Source organism: Etheostoma cragini, chromosome 19 (assembly GCF_013103735.1).
Source record: "Etheostoma cragini isolate CJK2018 chromosome 19, CSU_Ecrag_1.0, whole genome shotgun sequence".
Lineage (NCBI taxonomy): Eukaryota > Metazoa > Chordata > Actinopteri > Perciformes > Percidae > Etheostoma > Etheostoma cragini.
The window spans coordinates 13,985,326-14,010,111 of NC_048425.1; the positions used below are offsets into that span (position 1 = coordinate 13,985,326).

The 24,786-nt window shown below is 40.2% G+C and overlaps 1 protein-coding gene across 44 annotated transcripts in view; it reads left to right on the top strand.

Moving 5' to 3' along the window:
* The window catches only part of LOC117934721 (receptor-type tyrosine-protein phosphatase delta-like), a 362,606-nt gene that overhangs the window by 161,892 nt on the left and 175,928 nt on the right, over positions 1–24,786 (top strand). For all 44 annotated transcript variants that reach the window (XM_034856605.1, XM_034856642.1, XM_034856639.1 and 41 more), the window contains exon 8: positions 19,080–19,127. The gene's annotated coding sequence lies outside the window, so the exon portion shown is untranslated. The remainder of the gene's footprint in view (positions 1–19,079; positions 19,128–24,786) is intronic.

Genomic DNA, 24,786 nt, shown 5'->3' on the forward strand with positions numbered 1-24,786 from the left:
GGGGGTGGACAGACTATATCTGGCAACCTAAACCTTTTTAAAGTGACTGAGAGAGTGAGGGAGACTGACTGGCATTGATGGGACCAGGACTGTGCGGTGCTGTGCTGCACTGCGCCTAGGCCTCACAAGCCTGATTGATAGAGTGTGATGAGACTGTCACTGAGCAAGGAGAGCAGCAGCGAGATAGACTAGATGGAGGGAGGGAAGTGGGCTGAGCAGGGTAGAGAGATAGAGAGAAATAAATTTGAGAACATGTGAAGGATGAAGTAGGGGGATGAAGAGGCTGGATGGAAGGCGTTTCGGACACTTGCAGGATGGGGAGGTGGAGGGGTAGGGGGTCACTGCAGGACAGGTGGGTCTGGAAGGCTTAAGGCTCGTATGCAGGCTAAATTTGGACAGAAACATATTTAGTTGACATGATATATTGAGAAAACAGCATCAATCTCAAACAGGGCCAAACATGTGATGCCTTTAAAATAAAACAAAATCTGAAGCACTCAAATCCCAAACAAAGTAATTCATTTGTTATTGTATTATCTGTCTCTGACATTTCCATTGTTGCCCCTAGACAATGGAGATGAATAGAATTGTCATGTTGGTAATCCAGACTAACAAGCAGACATTGATTCTGATTTTGTTAAATGCCAAAATTTAATTCTGAGAGCACTACAAGCAACATACCATTCACTTATGTTGTGTTGATGAACTTTAACCAATGCAAAAGGCATTCAATGTTAATTAGAACCGGTAACCAAATGCAACCAAATGTCTATGCAAGAAATCCTTTTTAATGGAAGTTTCATTAGCTGATAACCTCTGACCTAGCTACTGAACAACATCAGCAACGTTTCTTTTAAACTATTAACACTTTGACAGAACTAACCCTGACACTTTATAAGTCCCAGTAATAACAACCAATTTGACCCAGTGGTCTAACATTCAATTTCAGTTGCTTAGGTTTCAATTAGGGTTCTAATCTGCGCCATGAAATGACCACCTTCTTCTCTGGGGACTACCAACGTTAAACTTCACAACCGTCTACCGCTATAGCTCTGACAGATCGGAGTCTTCCGGCCCACACTGCGTTTCTGTTAACCCTTCCTTGACTGGGTTACACAAGCATAGCATCACACAGGATATTAAACATGTTTCAAGCACTTTAAACCTCTAATTGTTTGTCTTCGCTCACTAAGAGAAAGGTACGCAAACTCTAACTTCAAGCACTAAAATTGGTTTAAAAAAACAACAATTGATCAATAAATCAAAAAAAAAAATGCATAGTCCACATTGGAATGGAAATGAACGTTTTTCAACTACAACTCTTGATCTTCAGAACTACATATTTCCAATAACTGTATGTCTTCCATATGAATGCCATAAACAGTTTACTGGCTTGTTTATCACTCTTTCAGCACCTGCTTTCAACACAATATTAGATGTTGTGGACACATGGCATCTCCGCAGTGAATGGAATACAGGCTGAGCTAAAGCCCTGTTCTGGGAATTCCACAGTTAGTGATTTCAGACTCAATAAAGGCACCATGTTTTACTTTTATCCTTGCCTGAGGAAAGAAAGCTGACTCACCAGAACGCCAAAGTTATTATTAGGGCCTCACATGTGTGAAGAAAAGCTATGCTTCTGTGCGTGTGAGTGTGTCAAAGACAGAGAGAGAGAGAGAGAGAGAGAGGGAGAGATAGAGAGAGAGAGACTGAGACTGGGCTCCAGCAGCAGTGGTAAGTGCATGGAGCAGCATGAGAAGCTCTTATCTGCTGCCTGCCAAGCCCTGACCAGGGCCCTGACTGCTGCCCTCCCTCAGTACCTCTCTAGCACGGCATCCCACTATTCTGTTAAAGGCAAGGCGGCCAGGTGAAATGAGCAATTCCCATTCAGGGACAGGAGCGCCGCGCAGACTCACCCTGGGAAATGGCTGCTCACTTTGGCAGATCAATGCACTCCCTTTCCCTCGCGCACTGCCACTGAGTGATAGCCAGGAAGAAAAGAAGGGGGAAAATGAGTATGGGTAGAGAGAAGGGACGGTCGTGCTTGTACCGTGTTTGTTTGTGTGTATGTGTGAGTGTGTAGAGGGGCGGGGTGTTAGCAGGGCATTTAATGATATTTGCCATGGCTGCTCTGAGTGAGTGCTGTTGAAGGATAATGGGAAATGCTTTGCATATACTTATATGGCATGCCATATTGCTGTTGCTTCGATGGCAAGAAAAAGTGGCATTCCTAGTCCCACCGGATATGAGAAAACTCAGCCACTGAACTGGACATTTTGCAGATATGAATGTGATTAGTGACTATCATTAAAATGCTTAGTTGTGCCAAGATGGAGTCCAAAACTCTACAGTGATGAAACTCATGTGGCTTTTGACATTAAAGGCATAGGCACAGTTTGCAAATACAGTAGTTTCAAGGGTAAATATGTAAAATAATATGGTATGTGCATAATCTAGACTCAGTTTGCACCAGGTATTATTATACAGACTCAACCTGTGGATTTCCTTCTTCATAGTGGGTTTCTCCCTACCCTTCCTTTGTTCTTATTAACATTTATGAATGACGTCAAAGGTCAAATGACAGCAGCATGTATTACATTTACTATATTTTATAATATAAATTTAAAAACTCAATCATTGGTAAATGAATGATATTATAAATTTGCATTATAGTCTATGTTGCAGAAGACCTATAAGTATGCCTCTTCTAGTTTTGTTGTATGTTTTGCTACGGATGACCAATGCACTTCGCTGATTGGTTATTGGTTAGATCATTGATAAATGCCAAGTTATTCATGGTCAAATCTATTATTTAAATCTCAAAACCATAAATCTACCATAGGTATAATTAACACGCATGCTCTTTTGCTCATCCAAACAAAAGCATCAGGTGAGGTTATTGTACTCCATATATGTTTTAATCTTAATAGAATGTATACTATGTTTAAGCCTTGCAGCAGGTTAGCCTTGAATACAATATATCTCCACACTGCCAATACTATTGACCAAATCTGATAAACTATGGATGATAATCTGTACCAGAAAAAGAAATCGAAATGCATTATCTACATATCAAATGTCTCTTCTAAATGGGAAACAAAGGAAAATAGGATGAAAATCAATGTGTAGATCAAGAGAATTTGTGTTCCAATTACTGTAAGGACACTTCCAATATGAAAACCATTTACTACTAAATACATACACAATCTCTTTTGGGCAACTTAACATGACATTTTGTAGTGTCTGCACAGGTCTGGAGTTCTACTATTGTACAAGTGGCTGTATAGAAATATTGTAAGAAATCTAATTGCTACTTAGCAACCTTTCCTTTTTGTCAAAAATTCCTTCATATTACTCTGATTTTCAATTAACAGCAATCTAACCAAGGTTCTAAACAGATCATCTTGAGAGCGTTAACAATTTCAATGTTTTCTTCTTTGAGCTATTGGTTCAAATATTAAAAAATAATCTGTCCCTCTACGTTTCTAGAATGCAGTATACTGGGTCCATCGCTTTTTATCTTGCATACAAACATTTTCTTTTTGTATTTGCATTATATATAGCTACAGGTTCAACAAATGTTTGTAAAAATGGTGTGTGAGTAAACTGCAGCGGTTGCAAACTATTTAATTGTAAGTCCATGTGCTTTTTCTACGACTACACTAAAAACAAGACTGTACCCTGTCAACACTATCCTGTAAAATGCACACACTACACAAATGGGTACATATAGTGCACACAGTGTACAGCATGCAGCATTATCTTTACGATTGGACAAGTCTTGATTGGGTCGTTTTCTACAATCTCACAATTTCGTCGCATATTGACCAGAATTTAACTAATAAACCAATCTCACTGAAACATCCTCCATACAATGACATTTAATTAGGAATCATTTTGGCAAGTTCTGTAGCCTAAAGTAATCCTGTAAGCAGGGCAAAGAGCTGTGCACCTTAGTGGAGTTGCAGATTAAAATGTATGAGAAAATGTAATCACCTTTACTCCCTCTTGTAAATCACGGAGTGATAGTATCTAAGCAATCCAAACAACTTCAGATTCATTAAAAAGTGCTTGCCAAATCTATCCTCACTTCAAATGAAATTTGAACAAACTGAAAAAAATCAATGGCTCAATGAAGGAAAAACACATTACGGCTTGAGTTTGAATAAGTACAGAAAAAATTGACGGTACGTTTAACTCTGTATGATAAGAGCCTTTTTACAGCTGCGTCATTTGGTAGAATACATATAGGCTGGCTCCACACTCCTACGTACTTGCGCTCAATTTTCATTTCCCTACAGTAGTACCTCTGTGTTTGCGGTATATTCTTGGATTTTCTCCAGCCAAATTTTTGGCGGTCCAATCAGCGAACAGAATGAGTGTCTGAGAACAATGACGTTGAGGCCGTTTGCTAGAGTTGTAGTTCCGTAGTGGCGGCAAAGAAAGATGCGACCGAAGCCATTCGGTCCTTTGTGGCAACGGTGCCGAATATCCAGAAGTTAAAGCCCGAGCAAGAACAATCTTTGCTGAGTTCTGTTGGTGGCCATGATGTTATGGCCCTTCTCCCCACAGGGTTTGGGAAAAGTTGGATTTTCCAGCTAGCGATGAAGGAATTGGCAATTCTAGCGATGCTAATGCTAAATATAAGCCTTGTCAGTCTGCCCTCTTGTTGCACACGTGCATGACAAACGTCACGACCAAATGTTAGCAATTGGTTATGGCAGATCCAGAGTTCCAACAGTTTTAAAATTCAACACAGTACGTCTTCAAGGAAGATAACACTTGTCAATGGAGAGAGACCAGACTCTCTGTAAAACGAAATGGGCCAGAGTCTGGTAGGACATGGCTAATGGACCAGAGTCTGGTAGGACCCGTCTAATGGACCAGAGTCTGGTAGGACCCGTCTAATGGACCAGAGTCTGGTAGGACCCGGCTAATGGGCCAGAGTCTGGTAGGACCAGGCTAATGGGCCAGAGTCTGGTAGGACCGGGTCTAATGGACCAGAGACTGGTAGGACCAGGCTAATGTACCAGAGTCTGGCAGGACCAGGCTAATGGACCGGAGTCTGGCAGGACCAGGCTAATGGACCAGAGTATGGTAGGACCGGGCTAATGGACCAGAGTCTGGTGGGACCAGGCCAATGGACCAGAGTCTGGTAAGACCAGGCTTATGTACCAGAGTCTGGTAGGACCAGGCTAATGGACCAGAGTCTGGCAGGACCAGGCTAATGGACCAGAGTCTGGTTAGACCAGGCTAATGGACCAGAGTATGGTAGGACCGGGCTAATGGACCAGAGTCTGGTTAGACCAGGCTAGAATACAAACTTCAATGATATGGAAGTAATTTTTTTTCTTCAATTTTGCAACCAAACATTTTGCAAGTAATTACAATAAAAATCGTACTGACTTATGGATAGGCTTAATATAAGGGACTAAGCGTGTCATGAGACACTCAACTCATGAGACGAGATGAGACACGAGATTGGGTTCACGAGAACAAGTCAACATTTTAACACTATTTTAAAGAAAACGTCTTTTAATGAATAAATATGGCTGGAAAAACAGACTTTACTCAAAGAACAAAGGTTACAACGTAACCATGCGTTTAAATACAGCAGTATACAAGGAAGTAGGCTGCTCATGCATTGACCTCATCACACCTCTATAAAAGACTCCTAAAATCGTCATTGCTTTTGACAGGAAACTGGCTTCATGATGCCAACCTCATATTGAAAGATATATATATTTCAGCAACTTATGTTGCAATTCATTTGTTATTGCTACTCTTCAGAGAGCTCCGTTATTACAAATTATAGTCAGTAAGTCAAATTATAATATACATATACTTTATTTAGCCATTTAGAGTATCTATCATAATTTCCTTCCTATTTCCGAGCCCCCCCCAAGTCTCACAACATCAATAAAGGCCCGACTTGAAAATATAGTCAGACCTATGCAGACATGACAGCAATAAAGTGCACTTGATTACATGGTTGAAAGTAAAGACAAGGAGACAGAAGAGCACAGGATGAGAAAATAGAAAAGCCTCTCAGCCTTGATCGCTCGGAACATCTTGAAGTTAGAAAGTCCCGTTTGTGTGCAGTCAGAGGGGTTGCAAGTTGGTCATCAGCTGTCAAGACAGTAATGAACAGTGTTTACTAGTAATACCATGCACTGCCACATTTCAGGGTGTGAAATGTCAAAGTGTCCATTTTCCCCAAGCAAGTCTGAAGCAACACTGTCAAGGCTTTGGCTGTAAACAATAAGAAAAGAGAGGCTAGACAGCAACGCGAAGCTTTCTCCGTTTCACCTATTATGGTCAGAGTGAATGGGAAAGAGTGGCAGAATGTCAAGGCCAGAAAAATAGAGATGCTTGGGAAAGGTAGAAATAGTGGACTGCAAGTAGATTCCATTTGGCAGACACATAATGATAGCTGTTAAACAAAACTGAGGGAAGGAAAGCAGGAGAGGCTGAGAGAGAGGCACAGAGACACAAGAAGACACAAAGGCAGAGAACTACCTGCTGTTGCATCAATAGCTGTAATAATAGTGTTGACATTCAAATAGAAAGCTCTGACAATAGAAGCTGGCTGAGGCAGCACCCGGTATGCAAATAAAAAGAGCACATCAGGAAATATTAGCTAGCGTCAGGACTTTTCATAGCACACAATGAAAACCACTTGACCCTTTGGCATCACACAAGTGCTTATGTATAATGTGTATAGTGTGTGTGTGTGCGCGTGCAGACAAGCACAGTTGACACATTAAATGAGCCGATTTGCAACTTATGTCTATTAATTTCATACCGACTGTACATATAACGCTAAGCATAGAACTAGACTGTTACAGGCATCTACTTTTATACTGTACATAACGCAGTTTGCTAAAGCCTTCCTATGCAATTAGCTAAACCTGAGCTGTAGTGTACAGGGTTTGCTTTCCTTGATTGACATTCCAATTCCACTTACACCTCCACCCCTTCGTGCTCGCTGTCATGCTATCTTGAATACCCAGGTTAACCATAATTCAAAACAGAATGGATCATTAGTTGGCAAATTCATTCCTCACACTCTCTTTTGTGCACCCCACATGGCCCCAAAGGGCCAGTCAATCAAAATCACATTCAGCTGATACCACATTCATCACTGCACATATTGCATTCCCTTTTAAGTGCTCAGCAGTCTTTTGTATCAATGTACACCTATGGTTATGGGAGTAGAAACTTTTCATGTTGGAACGCAGTGGGATTTGAAGGACTGCAGACATTAGCAAAGCCTAGCTGATACACAGGTCAATAGCTATTATATTGAAAGCAATAGTCAATATGGCGCTCTCACATCACCAGCTCCAGATGTGGTTGCTGTCAAAAGATGTGTGACCCTTTCGACAGCACTTTGATTACGAGTCTGATGTTTTAACAGCACTGCAATTATTTGTCTTGTCACATTCTCTCTCTTGTATTATGTAAAGAAAAAATAAATAAAAGACTGGCACATCAAGAAAAGAGCTTCACTTCTCCACTATACACAGAAATAACTAATATGGCTGGCTGTTTTAAAGTCTAGATTGATTAGGTGTTTGCCTTTAATGCACTTTGGAAAGGCCTGTGCAGCTTGAAGCGTAGGCTTGCCAAATCACTACTACTGTTTAGATCGCTCTAAACATCTTGACTTGCCTTTATGTAAATCAATCATGTTTTACCAATTGGTCTTGACAACTTTCTTGCAGTACTCTCAATCAAAACGCATGTTCAGCAACAGCCACAATTTGGGATTGTCAGAACACAGTTCATTTACTTTGCCTCTCTACAGTATACTGTACCTTTAAACAGCAGTTTATCGCACTTAAGGAAATAATGCTCCCTTACATAACTGTTCTTCACTATTGAGCAGTACAAAAGCAGCATAATCTTTTATATAGCACAATCAGAAAATGTGCAACCCATCACACATCACTCGCTCATGCCACATTTAACGTAAATTCCATGACATCCGTACTGTGAATACTCTAATGTTTATATAGTGAGGCCAAAAGTATGGTTAACCTGGTGCCCTTATGTATTATACCAGAGAAAAACAATTAACATTGTCTTTCACTCAATCCGTTTCATAATCTTCAGTTTTAGTTGCTTAACTGTGACCATACATATACGTTTTATAATAAGGTCTATAAGGCAACGAATGTTGTCATTGAATCCCAGTTTAGCAGAGATGTCCAATTCCAGACTTCTGTCAAAAGACATGGTTAGTACATTCATTTTGTCATAAAAAAAGAACTGCAAATACTGCCATTGTGCTTGTGATTTATTAAATCTGAGTTGAACATGGAGGGACATTATTAAAAAGAACAATAATGTAGAATCTGGATGTATTCAAAAAAGGAAAAAAAGGAAATGCTCCTATTTATACAAGAGAGCAGAGAAGTGCAGACAAGCTTGAGCGACTTTAAAGTTTTCTATGGGAAATGAGATTTGGAATATGACAGAGCTCCTAATATCCTATACGCACAGCTTCCCAGCATGTATGCTAATGCCCTGTCCTGACCACTAATACACAACAGGAAAAGTGGGCTAAAGAAAATGAAGGAGGAAGCTGTGAAATAAATCCACAATGCCTATAACCACTACAGTATCAGCCGTCTTGGATCTGTACTTCTTCATTCGGATGTTCTCATTTGTATCCACACCTGTGTCATTCACAGCCTTACGTCTTAACCTAATTTCATGGTCTACGGGTTTGGATGGATGGCTCTGCTGCTACTTGTACACTGAAGGGAGGAAAAAGAGCGCCTTGAGTGTGTGCGCATCTGTGTGAGTGTGCACACACAATAACACAATTGTGGAAGAGAAACAACGAGAGAGAGAGAGAGAGAGACACAGACAGACAGACAGACAGACAGACAGATGGTGTCCTGCTACAATAGCATAGAGAATTGTAGTCACTGCCAGATATTAACCTTATAACCTTGAACGTTTCTGTTAATAAAATAAATATCAAGCTCCTGTGGATAGCTGATACTGAATGGGGGTTTTACAGACTTTCACTGAGCGGGACTGATTGATCAGGTGGGGAGGTGAACCCATTTTTTGGTCATGTGCTTCAATTACAGTACAAGTTTGCTAAAAACACACAAGTTAAAGCGAGATGATTAATTGCAGAATTATGTAACAGCAAATGTTACTGTTATTTGTGATGTGAATGTTGCCTGAACTAAACACGATTGCAGGGAAAACAAGACAACTAAAAGGAAATGACACGGTTAACATTGTATAATAATAACAATAATGTTTACTTTGTTAATCCCAAAAAAGGAAAATTACAATTTACACTCTGTGAATTACACACACATGCTCAGTACCTATACGTGCACTAAATGGAGAGATGTCAGAGTGGGGGGGGGCATTGAAAGGCACCTTAAGCATTTGGGGGTTGGGGCCCAGGAGGCGAACTGGCACCTCTCCAGCTACCAGTCTACCACCATACTTTGGTCCGTTTGGGGACTTGAACCAGCGACCCTCCGGTTCCCAACCCAACTCCCTACTGACTGAGCTCAGAACTCACAGGCAAAAGAAGTGTGATTAGATCACTGATATCTCTCAATTAAGTGTGAGTAATTCCTATTAATACTACTACAAATTGTGCAAAGAGCGTAGTGCTGCATAATGCCCCCAAAACTTCTTTTGTCAAAGTAATTGCTTAGTATATTCTTAGGCAAAGTGTCAGCCATGCCCTTTTAGTTTCCCAGAGTATCTACTGGTGTAATGGCTTATTTGGCCAAACCAGGCATGACACCAATTATACTGGAGGGAAATCGATTCCAACGAAGCACTCTGCTTGGACAAACAATAAAATGATCAAAGTGACTGGATGTTTTCCTTGTGACCAGCAACAAAATAAATGTGTACTTTTCTTTTTTTTTTTAGATTTTCTTTTTAAGAACACATAAGCAGAAGTGATGCATATGTGCTAACCGGATCTTAAACAAACACACACACACATACACTTAAAAAATAAAAAAGGTGAAAACTAAAATAAACACGTGGTTAATCCATTTTTTAAATGAACCCAATCTACATATACTTACATACATATGCATGAACCCACCTAACTACCCACCCACCCATTCATACATACTCATGATTCTGCATTTTAAGGAATTCAAACTTAGTCTGCAATTCCTCTCTTCTCTCTCTGAAGATATTCAGCGTGTTGTATCAGCGTGACATAAATATACGAATACAAAGACAGACAACAAATGTAGCAAGAAAAAAAGCAACACAGAGTTCAAAAATTGACTTGCAACAACACAAGGACGACTGAAGGCCAGCACTTTTCTTCCACTGAAATCCACTGAGCTCTACCAAAGACACAATCCGAGATAATTGCTTTTCCACACATTAATTGATAACGTTGGTTGCCATTTTATTTCAAGAAACAGTGGCTTAAAATGCAGATTTATGTCCATTGTCTTGGCTTAGTGTTTTGTAACTTCCATTCTTTATTGTTCTTTAGTTTTAATGCCCTTTCCAGACGAGTCCATCAGAAATGTAATTTTAGATTAAAACCCTGTTAAAAATATATTTTCATCGTATTTCTTTTTAAATAAAGACATTTTTGTATCCACTTAAGTTGACTATGTGTTAGCTAGCATGGGCAGAAATGTCCCTAAACGGTAATTTTGACGGTCTTAATTCTTGTACACATTCCGTACACTAAGTATGCAGAGAGAAAACACAAGTTACTATGAATTAAACGGTAACCTTTGTCTGGCACAGTCAAAGACCACCACCGCTGTATTTCTTATCTCTTACCTCTGAGGCATTTCATTTTCCATGTTGTCGTTATGCATGGCCATTTTGAAGTTCAGAAGGGGGGAAAAAAGCAGTGAGGCACACAGTTTGCACTAAGCTTATTTTAATTACTGTAGTATCTCACTTGTTCTCGGGTGGTACAGTGCACACTAAAAAGGTCCAGTACTGTGAAAGATATTAAAATCATAATGAATATGCTAATTATCCTTTTGCATATTCAGAATCCTACAATGGTTTTATTTTCTTAGGACAATAGCACTAGTTCATGTAAGCTATAATAACTGCACGTAATTACTGATATTATAATAATGTGTGTGTGTCATAATCCAGCAGTACCTCGTGCTGAACTAAGCTAGATCTGCAGTGTTACTGTAATCAGCAAATCATAACTTATCCCAGTAAAGACCATATATGACATGTTAGTGACCTTTCTTCAGTTAATTGTTAGGCTGTCTGCTACACGTTGTCAATCTTCATTCATGTTTCCAGACGCTAGTCTATCCAAGATCGGTCCCACATATGTCAGAACCACACAGACCATTTCCTTGAGTCCGCTGTGACTGTCAGGCTATGTCACATAGGCTATGTGACCGTCTATGTGATGCCCAAAATGACCTCATCGTGGAATCCTACAGACTCCCACACTGGCGCGGGTACAACTATCCCTTCCAGAGACAAGAGAGCTCAATGACACTTTTTAGGGGGAACTATTTTACACTCTCAGGCAGAAACATGAACCCATTTTAAAGTATTTAGGTAGAAATGGAGATGAGCATGAATTATCAGGTTAGTGGTGTCCCGGACATTCAGTAGGTTAACTAATAGATTGCGTGTTGGAGGAGGATGTGTTTTTGGCATAATGGAACCCACAAAATACAGAATCATAAAAGACATGAATTTGTGTTGAAATTTTGGAATATGGAGTACTGTTAGCACTCAGTCCTATGTCTCCAGTCTTAACAAGAGGGGTCTGAAGAGTGGGGAAGAACCCCAACTCTCTCTGGTACAATTACAGAAGTGCACTGCAGTCACTTAGCCTGCTAATACACGGTGTGATATTAATTACTGTTTGTAAACAATGCACTTTGCAGCGATTATTGCATGCACTCGGCATCCTCCATTTGCGTGTGGTAATTCTCACAAGTGATTAAGTGCTGAAGCTAGGACAGCTGTTCAAGATGAGTTCATTGGCATGTTTAATTAATTGCACTTGAGATAATTATTCAATCATTACTTTGATTTATTTTCAGCATCCCAGATAATGCATCAAACGTCTGCTTGATGCCAATAGTTTTGAAAGTGTGGGAAAAGAACAAGGCTAACCATTTTCGAGAGGTTGACTCAGGACGGCATTCCGCTTCGTGGAGAAAATAACAGCTGGCCGTGATAGAAATTCATCATTGTGGCTGCATTGTTGATCCGGTATATGAACATTGCTAATGCACACTTGACAAACATATCACTTAGGTTGTCCTAACACCAAACACCTGTAAGAGCTGCATGTTTTCCTTATGTTTCAAGCACATCAACATCTCCCCCCCCCCCCCCCCCCCCCCCCCCCCCCCCCCCCCCCCCCCCCCCCCCCCCCCCCCGTCACTGCTTCAACGTTTAAAGTCGATTCAGTGCGCATTATGTTTGAAACATGCTTATTCTTCACCCCCTCCGATTATAGGGTAGTGGCAGCATCCAACTGAAGGAAAGCCAGGCAAATCGTTTGTGAGAGATCTTGTCAAACAGATTAATTCCCACCCTGGGCCTCGGGGTTCTGGGCCGTTTTTTCTGTCATGCTGCTTTGCCAGGCTCCCTCTTGATAATACCCCAAAGATAAAATTAATTGTGCAGGGAGATGTGGGATGGGGAGTATCTAAAAAGGACCTTGAGCAACACATGAAGCTCTCTTTTTCTCTCTCCGCTCCTCTGAATGTGAAAGCACAGACACAATCAGACCGTCAGAAGCATGACACATTGCACCAACGATCACTAACTTTGTAAGGAAGTTTCTGGAAGTGGGAAGACCTAAAAGAGATGTGAAGGGACAGAATCGACCCTCATGAAATTTCCTTGTCTAAGAATGTCTATGTTCAAATTACCATCAAAGTGGGATCCCTCGCTTCATCAGCAGTTTACAAAGGGGGTTGTCTGTTGCAACTACCGGAACACCCTCTTCTTTTCTTTGACACTGACAATCAGAGGTCAAATGAACTAAAGATGTCACAAATGTATCAAATTCTGCAATGAAATCAGTCCAGCTAGAAACCTCAATATAACAAGAATAAGAATCTACAGCCATGCTAGCGGCTCTGTGAGGCTGGCACAAGGGTGCTTTGAGCTCAATGTTAGAGTCAGCATCCTGACATTCTCACAGTTAGGATGGGAATGTCATTAGTTTTGTAGGTATTTGGTCATAAAATAAAGTACTGGACATTAACATTTTGCTACATAAGGAGATCACCACAGTAATTAGAATTTATCCTGTGGGTGACATGAATGTCTGCACCAAATCTCATGACAAGAAACCCAACAGTTGAGACATTTTAGTAAAAACTTAAATGTCAACACCATGGTGGCTCTAGAGGAAAATTCAGGTTATTGCCAAAGTATTATAAATAGCGATCCATCTGATAGTTGTGGAGACATTTCACAAAAAAATAAGAATGTCAACGTCATGGTGATGCCGAGGAGAAGACAGTGGATAACCAAAGTCATTAGGATTCATCCTGCCAGTAAGGGAAATGAATGTATGTGCAAGACTTTATTGCAATCCTTTCAATGGTTTGTTAAGATATTTCACCCATGCTTCTAGTGTGGCTTAACACCCTTACTCCTGGAAATACTGTCCATTTAGCTTCACTACAGTATAGCAGTCAAACACAGTCCCACTCTAAAGCAGACCTTTCCCACAACCTCCTGTCACCACAAACAGATCACAACATTAGCTAACAAGTGCTAATCCCTGCTGAGACTGTGTGCAACCACACAATGTCTCAGTCTTTCACCACCGCTGGCCTTCAAAAGCCACCAAAAGACCAATTTAACCAAGACACAGTCCATAGAGAGCAAAGCAGATGAGCAGGTAGATTGAGGCAGCTGTACTTTTTTTTCTTCAATAGCCCCTTGGCACTTCAGTTGCCCCTGTCACCTCCACTGGCAGATGGTGCAGATGAGCCTTTATGTGCTGCTGCTACTAGACACTGTGGACTGGCAGCCAATGTGCAGTCACACAAGATCCATGTTCGTGGGGGTAGAAGACTGCAACAAAAGTGTTGCTTTTAGTACTGTCATGGTCAAATCACATCAGCTGCTGCTTTAGAGCTGGATAACGTTTGTTTTACTACTCAAGCTTAAATCGGGGTTTTGTCGGCTGTCTTTTTTTGCTGGGACAAATGCCGACTAAAGTGACTTGGTCGCCTATGGTATTATTATTTTTTGTTAGCACAGACATCGGTGCTGTCAAAACTCACAGTGCTGCATGAATAAGTGATGAGATCATTGAATTGTCTGTTGGTAGAGAATGCACATTTGTTTCTTTGTGTGATGATTCTCAGTGTAGTCTAAGAATGTTCTGTGCTTACAGCGAAACCTTGTAGTCCTTGTAAAGAGTATTATGTTTGGCAGTTTCGCTGGATATCGGTTTGGATCTCATTTTAGTTAAGGGTTTCACACAGATACTCATGCACATGCACACAATGGTGCCCAACCCCACATAAACACTCACAATTCCTGGGCAGGCTACAGTCAACAATTGTGAGCTCAAGTAGTCGCCACGGTCAGAGTGTGACATCATCAACCGGGCTTGCAGTGTCCCTGTGGTGTCTTCCTTTGGAGCCAGAGATATCCTTCAAGAGAGTTCATCATGTGACGCTTCTGTGTCACTCAGGGGCCCAGACAGACAGGCAGTGAGCAAGGATGACAGCCCAGGAATGAGAGCTCAAGAGCAGGTAGAAACTACACGACCCTGGGGAGCAATTATGAGCGAAGCCCAAGGGTTGGCTAAAAGGAGCCTTGTTTAAGTCTATTGAAAACACAGTACTTGCTAGTAAGCTAGCCACAAAAGTAAATTTGAAGCTCAACAGGTGATATGAACTCAACTGGGGTTGTCCAACTTAAGAGTTTTCCTTAAAAGTGAATTAAACTATTTGGCTTTTCTGTCATCTGTGGCTCTGAGAAACAGTAAATGTAGTGATGTGTTTAAGAAGCTGACCTTTTGCGAGCCTTTTCCACTCCTCAGCATTTGTATTTTCAAGCTTAGAAGAAATCCAACAGGAATAAATTCAATTGCTACCGTTGACACTCTGCACACCACTCTCCGTAAAATACCTGCAAATGATCAAGGCAGACAGATAATGGCTTGGAAAAGGACTCGGCTTGCTGCCCTGTGACAGACATTTCCAATTAAAAAAAGTAAATAACTTGAGATTCATCTATTTCACCCTGTCCTGAAATTTATCAGTCCATCGTGCTTTAAATCCGCTCACCCGTGAAATGGTAATATCGCAGTTTTGGATTTCCTCGGCAAAGAAAAATGTCATATAGTTCCGATATTCTCACACTCCTATTTAAATCTTCCTGCCCTGTCTGTATCAGAGCTTTCATGAGGCAATCCAAGACGGAGGCAGCTAGTGATAATAGCACACCAGCATTACATGAACAGTGGCTGGGACTGAGTTTCCAGAACTGGTGGATTGGACCAAGGCTGTTTCACTGTATATCCATAGGCAGGAATGGGATCTAACACCTTGACCTTTTACCACCATGTGGGGTGCTAGCTCTACAGTGTGTTTAACGTCTAAGAACCGCTACTGTATATGTTGAGCTTCTATGAGCTAGTACATGTTAGAAAAGAGCAAATCATTTTCCATTTTGAGTACAAACCAAAACACCCAAAGACTTTTACATTCCCGAGTTAGCCAAAATTGCCTGGCCCAACCATGACCCAAATATGACACAGCTGGTTTCACAGACTAATGCTGCAGGTGGGATGCATGGGGCGCCTTTGGCCAAATGCTTTAGTGTTAATAACTGGAGCTGATTCTGAGCCCAAATCGCCCCATGTCCGCATCCCAAAAACCCAGCCAAATTTGGATTCTGGTGTCAGAATACAACTGAGCGTGCCGATGTTCAGCTGCAACCAGCCCGACTCGGCTGGCTACCTGGGCTACTGTCGAGTCATTCTTTGCTTGCCTTTTTGATTAACTCCAGGCAACATTAACAGAATGCAGCATCATGATAGTGGGTACCATCCATGAGAGAAAAAAAAAGTCTCCCTTTTTTGTAAATAATGTGACATGACTCATTAATGTGATGAATGACCATGCAATTCCCCAGGACCTCAGCATCCAGCCTCCCCCCCAACCCCCTTCAGGCGTCCCTCTTGTGGGCCATTCCGGGTGAAAGCCGAGCATTTAAACGTGTGCCTCTAAGTGCTGAGGCAAGCAAGTCCGCCCGCCAAATGGTTGCTCTTTTCCGCTGTTGAAGTTCCCAAGGACCCATTTCACTGTTAACATCAAATCATTAAATTCACCTCATCCTCAGTCACTTAGAGTTATAGGGAGATAGATAGCTAGACAAAGAGAGAGAGAGAGAGTAAAGTTAAAGACAAAATAATAGAAAAGGTCATTTTCAGCTGTGAAAGCTAAATAGGCCACATTCTTAGGATGGAAATAAGTAGAATCCAAACTGACACTTCTGTTTGGTCTTAATTCCTTCTTGTCAACACTAAATGTAAATTACTGCAATTGTAGTTCATAAAGGAGGGGGTCAATCAAATATGATATGGCTAACGGTCACTGCCAATGCAAGATTTAAAATTACTCCCGTAATAAAAATGTAATTACATCTCCAGTCCTGTATTCTATTTCTGATAGCATCACACCTTGAACTTGTGTGAATACACACTCAGAAGTACGCTAGAAATGAAAAGTCTCATGCAGATGTTTGAATGGTTCCAACATGATTGATTATTCAGTAAAAGCTCATGTGACTTAAAAAAGTACACATAGTAAAATGTGTGGGTATGTTCATGAATGTATAAAATGAATTTCATAAACGCAGACCATCCACAGATGTAGTCACTTAGATGTTCTGTCTCTCTGGCAAAGGTAACCTTGATGTACAAAAGTCTACTTATAGTTCAGCCATTGCATTATTTCATGCCAGCTGAGAGTACAACATCCACAATCTTCGCCCTCTTTTGCAAGAAAATGTTCGATGTCTGACGTACATGTATGCAATTCATAATGCTCATCAGTGTGGTGTACAGCAAGGCCAAAATCATGTATTTGTTAAGACTTATGCAATAGAAACATGTAATTTCAGTGCTTTGATACATGCTTGTGGCTATACTTTTCAATGATGCTTCAACTTCACAGGTCCAGACCAACCACTCTATACAAAACATCTAAATATGGCAGCCACATTGTGTCACCCACTGCCTGCCTATGTACAGATTACTTGCAATTACACTCAGTAATAAACAGAGCGCTCAGACAGTACAATCTATTATAACCACACCACTTTCAAGACATTTACAGATGTGTTCTACCCTCACCCTCATTCGGTGACTGGACTTGGTTTCTATGGGAACCAAAGTGCAACACAAGCCAGTAAAATGAGGATGCAGCAGCAGTGCTCAGAAGTAGCAGAATGAAGCAAAATTAATGGAAATGTGTTAAAGCTACTAAAAAGGTGTGCGGGGGGGGGAAGGAAGCGCACTCTTTGTTTTAAAAGAAAGACTTGGGAAAATAGCACTCCCGGGGTGTTTGGCTTTGCCACTTTCATTACTTTGAGCGCTGTAATCTTGATGTTCAAGTAGAGAAATAGCAGGTTGAGGCCATCGTGTTTGAACTAGACTCAGTTGGGTACAGTTTGAAATTACAACTGCACTGTGAGCTTGGAATCATTCTGATACTCCGCGCTTCTACAAAGATGACAGAAATGACTTCATATCAGGTTGCCTCCTTTGTATCGGGACACTCCATCCACTGGCAATCCATTTCTAAATCAATCCCCTAAATAAACAAAAAGAGCAATTTCTTTTAAAGGATTATTTCCAGAATCTGACTATGTGTCATTAAGTATGCGTCATTTTACACATCTGATATGATATGATACACAACTTTAATAGTCTAGCAAAACAAAAACTGATTATGTGAAATGCACCTTCACTTATTAATATGCAGCATGTGTTCCAGTGTGTGCTGTTTATTAATTAGTAACTCCAGTGAAATATGTGCCAAATGCCCAGTCTGTACACCACTCAGTACCCCACTGTATGAGTCATGCAGTCAACCTTCTGTAAAGTCTTCTCTTCTATTTCTTTACAGACAAAAATACATGTATTTTCCATACATCCTGTGAATGTCAGCCGTTTAATTATTCATTGAATGTCTTCATGTGTGCTAGCGAGTCTGGGCAAGTGTGTGGGCACATAGTGAAGTTTGGAGATGAAGAAAGTTAAAGCACCAGTCAGATGCCTCCCTTGAAGGGCCGGCTGTTTTTGGCAAGCGCCCCCCCTCTCCTGCGTACATGGCATGAATAGAACACAAAGCAGATGTGTCCCTCCTTATGGTAGGTCAGACTACAAGGCAGTCCAGATACAGTATGTCGGGGAATTTATTACAGGGTAAAACCCAAAAACTGCATTTCAACACCGATCCTTATGAAGCTTTTGCCTCAAGGGCCTGCTTCCCTCCTTCTCTGGTGTTTTGACAGTGAGGCTGCACTTAACAGTCCAACTGAGGCAGTCATGTTGAAGTGGCTCTTAACTTCTGTTTTGTGCAACAAAGTACCACAGATCAGTTTGCAACACATGGGAGTGCAGCTAATTATTGTTCTAATCATCAAACATAAAGGATTATATGTTTTACCCCAGATATATTCCTTCCACGTTTTCACTGTAGGGTACTTTTACCAAGATAAATCTCAGAATAATTAAGGATGCTGGAATTTTGGAAAATGGGGCCACGATGAACAGAATCGTCCTGTAACTTTTGATAATCTTGGGATTACTTCAGTTTGACTTCTGTTCCAACAGTATGAAAGCAGTCAAGCACCTGTACAAACTGCCACCCCAGACGGGATGATCCTCTTAGAGCCTTAGCGATCTGGGACACTTTTCCCACTACTTACTTTTACCAATTTGCTCCTGGGAGGCCCAGAGTCCTTGTCTTCATTAAGGGAGTTCCTCATTGATCAATCACTGTCAGAAGAGCTGCTCTGTGGCCTAATCATGACTGACGTCTCAACCCCCCCCCCCTTTTACTCTGTCACAGGTCTCAGGAGAGAGAATGTTCTATGACTTTCACACCTTCGACCTCAAGGTAGGCCTTCTCTAATGATTTTTACTCTTCTCTCTGTGGTTTGGCTTCAGAGCTGTATGGTTTTATAATGGCTATTATAACTCAAATGTGAATATTGGTGGAGTTGATGACGACAGGTAAGTTAAGATGGGTGATGTGAGATGGATCTTTTGGAATATTTAGAAGTCCTGAGGACATCACTGCTCTGTTTCCTCCCCCCCCCCATTGTTATATGAGATACAGCAACTGTTTTTAAATATTGGGAAATTAACTTTTGCTTTTCACATGCAACCAAATATGCAAAAACACTAAACGGCCATTATACTGTAGAGACAATATATCAATACAAAAAGTTGCACAATACAGTTAAACTACATTACATTAAGGTCCCAGGTGCAGGGCTGGAGTTCCTGGCTTGGTTCTGAATATTCACCAATCATGCCACATTTGGCCACTTACCTCTTTTTGTCATATTTATTGAATATGACGCCCTTAGATCTGTCAAATGCATTCCAGTAAATCTACAACAAAAAGTCATAGCTGCAACAAATTAACAGCCCTTGACGTCTTTTCTGAGGCACGTACGGTGTTCCACTAGCAAACAACTTGAGAAGTATGCACTGTTACCTAACCAACAAATTCAATGTTTTGTAATTTTACCCTTGTTAAAACTAACGACTGATTTACTGCTGTACTGCATACAGTATATTTGCAAAGTTTCCCATCTAATTTCCCAGCATCACACACTGTGGACCACTAATACTGAGCATCACTATATGTCTATTGAACAATTTGCTTTCACAAGCACAAGCAGATGCACACCTTTAGATACAAACATGCACGCAGACACACACATACGGTACATGGCACAAAGTAATCACATACAAATACCAAACTGTAGCCCTTCTTAAATTTAGCAAATTGTAGCAAACTGGATCATTTTTCACATATAACAGCATCATATGGACATATAAGGAAACATAAATGTCTTAATGCCTTACATAATACACTCAAAAGGTCACAGACAACAATACATGGCACAAGATTGTCATCCTACTAAAATCATACTTTGTACTATTGACCAGAGAGATGTCACTTGTGTGAGAGTGATGTTCATAACCGTTAGAATGATGTTACCTTTTGACGGTTTACAGTGGGTTTTTTTTTTACATACTGTACAAATAATATTTAAAACTTTTTCAAACTTCTCTCAGATTGCGCATTTTAACTAAACCTTATCGAAAGGCTTTTGGTAATTGCTGGTGGTGATACATTGTAGTTGTTTGTCTCCAGGCAAAAGTGCAGTACTAAAAGGTTGTGTAAAAAAAGTGTCTAATATATAACTACTTATTTAATGCTTAATACTGGGATATATAAAGTCCAATCTACAGGGTAGTGTGTTGCAGTGTGTTGCAGACCCACACACAAAGTGACATATTCAGTTACAAACCCAAGTGTTGGTATAGTTCTCTCAGTTTCACCCGTGAGGTATTACATTCAAAAGTTCACATTTGCCTACAAATGTCAACTAGCAGTCTCTATTGACTTTTAAAACACTGGAAGCCTAGTTGTTGTGATACAGGAAAATGTCTCTGTTCTGACCTCAAACTACTGTACTTTTCTCTTCTCTTTTTCACATTTATGCAGAGAGAGTTGTAGAAGAACCGCTTTGAGCGACTGTGGTACCAATACATTGAAAAAGACAAATAGGGAGAGTTTGAATTCAAGCCAGTACATGCACATTGGATGTCTTTATGACCATTAACTTTGAATACCACCCATGTTAAAAAAACTGATAATCTGCTGCAGTCCTGCACAGAGACAACCTTTTTTAACCCTCATGTTTCCTATACCATATATCAATGTTCTTTTTAACTACCCAATTGTAATTCCCCAAAATAACATGATTGATTCCACACAACGCTCTTTGCCAAGTACAAATCTCTACTTTCATTTATTTTGAGGTGTTTGTTTTAATTTTATAGCACTTAGAAAAAAAATGTAAGGGTTTTTGAATAGTATTGAGTAAAACTTGACATATTCAAGTCTGTGATTATCCATCAACGTACATTCCTTTAATTATAGTCAAAATAATTCCTAATTTCTGCTTTTCTAAATCAAACATTAGGTAAGATTTCCTATAAATGAGGTTTGTTGACCATAAATTCCCAAAATAACTGTTAAACTACAGTTAATAAGTTAGTGTTACGCAGTGTAAATTTGTTTTTAAAAATTGCATCAAAAGTGTTGAAAAAAAGAGACAAAACGTAAAAAAGTTAAAAACATCCATAAAAAGTGTCAACAAAAGTGTTAATTTTCAATTTTGACAGGAAGACAACACACGGGTTAAACTGTAAACCGCCCAACAAGGATGGTTTTTCTTTCATAAAACCGTGCAGATTGATTTACCTCGACAATATGGCTAAACTGGTGTTGAGCAGATGGTCACGGGAGATCCAGTAAGAGAATACACTTAGGAGCTGATGGAAGAATGACATTAAAATACTCCTGCTCACAGTAAACTCAACGACTGCGCACAGTCCAAAAGATGGCCCGTTTTCCATTAGCGCCTTAATCTGTGGTGTCACACCAACACACAGACCTCCAGAGACAGACTGGAAAAGATGCAAAATGATGTTGAAGAAGAGCAATTTTCTGGATTGAAATTGATACCTCTGCCATGATATTAAACCCACTGCGATGCAAAAGTTCTAAAAAATTCGATGCGATTTGTTCAGAAAAACATGATGTGAATTGTGAGTCTCCCGCTTTTGTCACCAAAAGGGGTTTGACCTTGGCACCACACCAATTAGTCCCAGTACTCTTTGCTTACTCTTACTCTATGCTTACAAACAGTGACTGGACTAAATGCCTACTAGACCTGCAAACTGTGTATATGTAAAGTTCACTTTAATACTTCATTTTGAAAATTATTTTGATTTTTAAATTGCAATTAGCAGCTCGTGTAGGGTTTCACGTATGTATGTACATGACATGTTCTGTCATCTCCAAGAGAGGGCGTGAATGCAATAGCAATTACACCCCCATCCAAATATGCTAATGCTTCATCCCATGCCATAATTCATGCAAATGCCTTTCATCGTATATTTTCAAAATGTCCTTATCTGACAGCTGTAGCACAAGCACAGAGCTCGGCCATTGTGAATTCTGCTCACAGGCGGACTAAGTATGTAGGAATGTTCAACTCTCCATCTTACAGAACACGACTGTTTCATTCAACTTTGAAAACATGATACAATACATTCAAAGGATAGTATGAAAATTGCATTTTCAGCTTTTAGATGGGGTAAAAATAAGTCAATGTTATTTTAGATATTTTACCAATGCCGTCTCAGGAGTTGGTCAAGTTTGGGAAAATATCTACACATCAAGGTGTTTAGACTATACACAGTGCCAACGCCGCACAATAAATCATCCTGTCTTTGTCTTTACATTTGGTACATCCACACAGCCTCAGTTCTGTAACTTCAACAACTAAAGTAAACAAAGTGTGGTTTTTCCCTTCCAGTCTTTGGGATTGAAGGCACCTTGGCATTTACTAAGCCTGCTATGTCATTGTCTGCAATACTGTTCATGACCATGTTTGTACCAAGAGGAAAGTTTTAAATTTAAAATGTAATCAGCACAATCACCACAAGCAATCAGTTCCTCTTCATTTCACCTGATCGAGCCCCCCGCTAAAACGAGCCTGTTAAATTAAGCATCTTATCAGGCCTGGATTAAGCTTTGACTTTGATTAACATCTGTAGTCAGAGTTTAGAATGTCAAAGTTCAAGTTTGGGGAAAATGTAGTTTAAAAAAATTAATAAATGCAAAAGCACCAAGTGTCATACTCAAGCAAGAGTTCTATTCTAAATAAAAAGAATTCCACAATCACTGGGACACAGGGTTTAGCTCTGCTGAGCCATAGGATAACTTATATAACTTATACAAAACAGCAAAACAACTTCTATTGAGTCAGTGAGCTAATGAGGTCCTGATACAGATGTTGTTACCTTCATTCAGTGCTAGGTTAGCTGTGGCCTTCGACATGCTAAGCCAAGCTAACCAGCTGCTGACTCATATTAAATACTTCCCATAACATCAGAGTGCAATCAATCTTTAAATATCAAAGCAAGAAAGCAAACAAGCATATTCCCCAAAACTGTTAATTTAAAGTCCCCATAGAAATTATGACATCAAATTACAGATTAAGTGTTTATCTTTATTTTAATTTTTTTTTAAGCCGCTGTTAAGCCACTATCATAACTACGAACAAATGGCTTCAAGAGACACACATACTGTGGTACAAGCTACACAGCTGAAGTTTCAGGTGCGGGTTCCACCTGCACAGCTGACCACTACAGAGAGAAGGAGAGGGATCACACAGAACATCACCCAGCATTTTTATTACATAAGGTTTTTTTGCAAACCTGCCATGAAATTAACTCTCAGTTTACCCGAGACTTAAATTTGTAAGCAATTTGTAATTTGAGACCATGAACTCATTCCCATTGTTTGTCAACGCTGCTTCACCAGGACATGAATTTTATTGTCTGTTTTCTATCGGCTGCAGCGGTTTCGCATTCTTTTTTGTTGATAGCATTGTTTAATGACTGGATCACAAAGAGCAAAATATTGTCTCCCTATTTTTCTGGGAAATTATTTTTAGATAGACAGTGCTGATGCAGCCTGGCAAGGCAATCAACAACTTTGGAAGACTTGGGAATGAATTGCAAACATTAAAATGTATCGAAGTACTGGACTTGCAGTTATTCATTATGAAATTCACACAAAGCAATGCTGACTATCCAACTATAAACATTTTACAAATTCCAATGTCCCCAAAGCAGCTCATTTGGGGAAAGGCAAAGCAAGCACACAGAGGCCACATCCAGACATATTAAACTGTCGCCCTGTTCACAGAGGCGTGGAGAAGTGAGAACACCTCCTCAGTACATCCTCAGACACATCTGTGCCCGTGACCCTCGAATAATGTTTCTTTTGAAGAAGAAATAGGTCAGCTGTGAATACCTGGCTCCATTCATCCCAAAAAACACCCTTTAACACACTTAAATAAAACTAACGACGTGGATTTATTCAGTGTGATTCAGACATGTTGACTTGTTTTTCTGAGCTGTTGATCATTTTTAAGAATCTCATTTCCCTGTGAATCTTGCATTTTAGAAGACGCTTCATTAGGTAGCTGTAAAGACAATGATGCCAACTTGGCTCACATCTAGACACTGGATCATTCAAATTGCACCGCTGTGATTGCTTAATTAAATGCCCGGCTGTGTAATGACTTAGCTTGAAAGGAAATTAAATGTCTAAATACTGCAGAATCCACTTTGAGCTGAACAGAAATCAATGGGACACAGTGCTGGAACCCAAGGTGTTTTCCGACTTGTTTTAGGTGAACGCTTTGAATTGATGCCGCCCCTCAGCCAGTTAGTCAAAAGCTCATTCCTCTTGGTCCAACGCATTGATTGGTGGCGTACGACCAGTGTGCTTACTTTGTGCTTTCTGGAGTGGTCTAGGAAGGTAGTTTACAATGCCTTTCAAGTGAGCAGGGTGTGTGTGTAAAGCTGCATTTATACTTAAAGAGGTTGAACCACATCCTCTTTTCTAAGAGTCTGTAAAAGCAACCACTTCATGGTCACAACAAATTTACATCCAA